Source organism: Arachis stenosperma, chromosome 6 (genome assembly GCF_014773155.1).
Source record: "Arachis stenosperma cultivar V10309 chromosome 6, arast.V10309.gnm1.PFL2, whole genome shotgun sequence".
Taxonomy (NCBI): domain Eukaryota; kingdom Viridiplantae; phylum Streptophyta; class Magnoliopsida; order Fabales; family Fabaceae; genus Arachis; species Arachis stenosperma.
In genome coordinates, this window is record NC_080382.1 from 79,784,040 (window position 1) to 79,788,359 (window position 4,320).

General features: G+C 35.6%; 1 non-coding gene across 1 annotated transcript; it reads right to left on the minus strand.

The window, feature by feature from the left end:
- Positions 1-2,607: 2,607 nt before the first annotated feature.
- Positions 2,608-2,711, minus strand: LOC130938181 (small nucleolar RNA R71). Its single transcript, XR_009069356.1, has one exon. It is a non-coding gene; the product is annotated as a small nucleolar RNA R71 (small nucleolar RNA).
- Positions 2,712-4,320: the final 1,609 nt, after the last annotated feature.

A 4,320-nucleotide genomic window follows, 5' to 3' on the forward strand; every position in this document is an offset into this window, starting at 1 on the left:
GAGTGACAGCCGTGCAGGTTATTTCCCCGAGAGGAATGAAAGTAGCCACAGCTGATAGTGAACCCCTATACAAAGCTTGCCATGGAAAGGAGTAAACTCAGGATTGAATTGAAGCAATAGGAGAGCAGGCGTCCGAGAGCTCTACAGCATCTCCATTCCGCTTATCTGAAATTCCTACCAATGAATCTGCATAAGTATTTCTATCCTTTTATTATTTATTTTCTTTTTATTTTCGAAACCCATAAATCCATATTTAATCTGCCTGACTGAGATTTACAAGGTGACCATAGCTTGCTTCATACCAACAATCTCTGTGGATTCGACCCTTACTCACGTAAGGTTATTACTTGGACGACCCAGTACACTTGCTGGTTAGTTGAACGGAGTTGTGAATTCCAATAAAGAAAACCTCACACAGGTGCTGCCCCTTAGAAGCCTTCATCTCAAAATAAACAGTGTCCTAAGGGTATATTCATACTAAAGCTCAAAAGATAGATTCCATACAAACTTAAGGATGTTGAATCACAATTTCGTCCACCAAGTTTTTGGCGCCGTTGCCGGGGATTGTTCGAGTATGGACAACTGACGGTTCATCTTGTTGCTCAGATTAGGTAATTTTCTTTTCAAAAATCTTTTTCAAAATTTTTCTTTTTATTTTTCGTTTTTTCAAAACATTATTTTCGAAAAAAAAATTAAATAAAAATACAAAAAAATCACAAAATTATAAAAATCAAAAATATTTTGTGTTTCTTGTTTGAGTCTTGAGTCAATTTTTAAGTTTGGTGTCAATTGCATGCTTTTAAAATTTTTTCTTGCATATTTTTCGAAAATTCATGCATTCATAGTGTTCTTCATGATCTTCAAGTTGTTCTTGATAAGTCCTCTTGTTTGATCTTGATGATTTCTTGTTTTGTGTTGTTTGTTGTTTTTCATGTGCATTTTTGCATTCATATTTTCCATGCATAAAAAATTTCTAAGTTTGGTGTCTTGCATGTTTTCTTTGCATCAAAATTTTTCAAAATTATGTTCTTGATGTTCATCATGATCTTCAAAGTGTTCTTGGTGTTCATCTTGACATTCATAGCATTCTTGCATGCATCTTGTGTCTTGATCCAAAATTTTCATGTTTTGGGTCATTTTTGTGTTTTTCTTTAAAAATTCAAAAATCAATAATATCTTTTCCTTATTTCCCTCCACAATTTCGAAATTTTGGGTTGACTTGGTCAAAAATTTTTAAAATTAGTTGTTTCTTACAAGTCAAGTCAAAATTTCAATTTTAAAAATCTTATCTTTTCAAAATCTTTTTCAAAAATCATATCTTTTTCATTTTTTTTTATAATTTTCGAAAATTTCAAAAATCTTTTTTTTTTTCAAATATTTTCAAAATCTTTTTCTTATCTTTATATGTAATTTTCGAAAATTCACTAATAATTAAGGTGATTGGTTCAAAAATTTGAAGTTTGTTACTTTCTTGTTAAGAAAGGTTCAATCTTTAAGTTCTAGAATCTTATCTTGTAGTTTCTTGTTAGTGAAGTAAATAATTTTTAAATTTTTGAATTAAATCTTTTTATCTTTTATGTTATCTTTTTCAAAAGTTTTATCTTTTTTTTTAAAATTTGATTTTAAAATATCTTATCCAACTTACTATCTTCTTATCTTTTTAAATTTTGATTTCAAATCTTTTTCAATCAACTAACTAACTTTTTGTTTGTTTCTTATCTTTTTCAAAACCACCTAACTACTTCTCTTTCCTATTTTCGAAAATATCTCTCTCTTTTTCAAAAATTCTTTTTAATTAATTAATTGTTTCATGTTTTAATTTTAATTACATTTTACTTCTAATTTTCGAAAATCACTAACTACTTTTTCAAAATTATTTTCGAATTCTCCCTTCCCCTTTCTTATTCTATTTAATTAATTAATTACTAACACTTCTCTTCACCTCTCTTCTTCTAAAAACCGAACCTCCATTCCTCTTCTTCTACCCCTTTCTTTTTCTACTAACATAAAGGAATCTCTATACTGTGACATAGAGGATTCCTTCTTCCTTTTTTGTGTTCCCTTTTCTTTCATATGAGCAGGAACAGGGGCAAAGGCACTCTTGTTGAAGTTGATCCAGAACCTGAAAGGACTCTGAAGAGAAAATTAAAAGAAGCTAAATTACAACAATCCAGAAGCAACCTTTTAGAAAATTTCGAACAAGAGGAAGAGATGGCCGAAAATAATAATGATAATGCAAGGAGAATGCTTGGTGACTTCACAAAGCCAACATCCAAGTTTGATGGAAAAAGCATCTCCATTCCTGCCATTGGAGCCAATAACTTTGAGCTTAAGCCTCAACTAGTTGCATTAATGCAACAAAACTGCAAGTTTTATGGACTTCCATCTGAAGATCCCTATCAGTTTTTAACTGAGTTCTTGCAGATCTGTGACACTGTAAAGACAAATGGAGTTAATCCTGAAGTCTACAGACTCTTGCTTTTCCCTTTTGCTGTAAGAGACAGAGCTAGAGTATGGTTGGATTCACAACCCAAGGATAGCCTGGACTCATGGGATAAGCTTGTCACTGCATTCTTAGACAAGTTCTTTCCTCCTCAAAAGCTGAGCAAGCTGAGAGTGGATGTTCAAACCTTCAAACAAAAAGATGGTGAATCCCTCTATGAAGCTTGGGAAAGATACAAGCAGTTGACCAAGAGATGTCCATCTGACATGTTTTCTGAATGGACCATATTAGATATATTCTATTACGGTCTCTCTGAATTTTCGAAAATGTCATTGGACCACTCTGCAGGTGGATCTATTCACCTGAAGAAAACGCCTGAAGAGGCTCAAGAACTCATTGACATGGTTGCAAACAACCAGTTCATGTACACCTCTGAGAGGAATTCCGTGAACACTGGGGTACCTCAGAAGAAAGGAGTTCTTGAAATTGATGCCCTGAATGCCATATTGGCTCAGAACAAAGTGTTGACTCAACAGGTCAACATGATCTCTCAGAATCTGAATGGATTGCAACATGCATCCAATAGTACTAGAGAGGTAGCTTCTGAAGAAGCTTATGATCCTGAAAACCCTGCCATGGCAGAAGTTAATTACTTAGGTGAACCTTATGGAAACACCTATAACTCATCATGGAGAAATCATCCAAATTTCTCCTGGAAGGATCAACAAAAACCCCATCAAGGTTTTAACAATGGTGGACGTGCAAGGCTGAATAATAGTAAGCCATATCCATCATCTTCTCAGCAACAGACAGAGAACTCTGAACAAAACAATTCTAATTTAGCCAACATAGTCTCTGATCTGTCAAAGGCCACTTTCAGTTTCATGAATGAAACCAGATCTTCCATTAGAAATCTGGAAGCACAAGTGGGCCAGCTGAGTAAGAAAGTTATTGAAACTCCTCCCAGTATTCTCCCAAGCAATACAGAAGAGAATCCAAAAGGAGAGTGCAAGGCCATTGATTTAATCAAAGTGACCGAATGCACTAGGGAGGAGGAGGACGAAAATCCTAAGGAGAAAGACCTCCTGGGACGTCCTTCAAGCATGAAGGAGTTTCCTATTAAGGATCCAGAGGAATCTGAGGCTCATCTAGAGACCATAGAGATCCCATTAAATCTCCTTCTGCCATTCATGAGCTCTGAAGAATATTCATCCTCTGAAGAGGATGAAGACGTGATTGGAGAGCAAGCTGCTCTATATTTAGGAGCTATCATGAAGCTGAATGCCAAACTGTTTGGTAATGAGACTTGGGAAAGTAAACCTCCCTTGCTCATTAGTGAACTAGATACTTGGATTCAGAAAACTCTACCTCAAAAGAAACAAGATCCTGGCAAGTTCTTAATACCTTGTACCATTGGCACCATGAGCTTTGAAAAAGCTCTATGTGACCTGGGGTCAGGGATAAATCTTATGCCACTCTCTGTAATGGAGAAGATGGGGATCATTGAGGTACAACCTGCCTTGTTCTCATTACAATTGGCAGATAAGTCCATAAGACAAGCTTATGGATTAGTAGAGGACGTGCTAGTAAAGGTTGAAGGCCTTTACATCCCTACTGATTTCATAATCCTAGATACTAGGAAGGAAGATGATGAATGCATCATCCTAGGAAGACCTTTCCTAGCCACAGCAGGAGCTGTGATAGATGTCAACAGAGGTGAGTTAGTCCTTCAATTGAATGGGGACTACCTTGTGTTTCAAGCACATGGCCATCGCTCTATGACAAAAGAGAGTAAGCATGAAGAGCTCCTCTCAGTTCAGAGTCAAGAAAAGCCTCCACAGTCAAACTCTAAGTTTGGTGTTGAGAGGCCACAACCA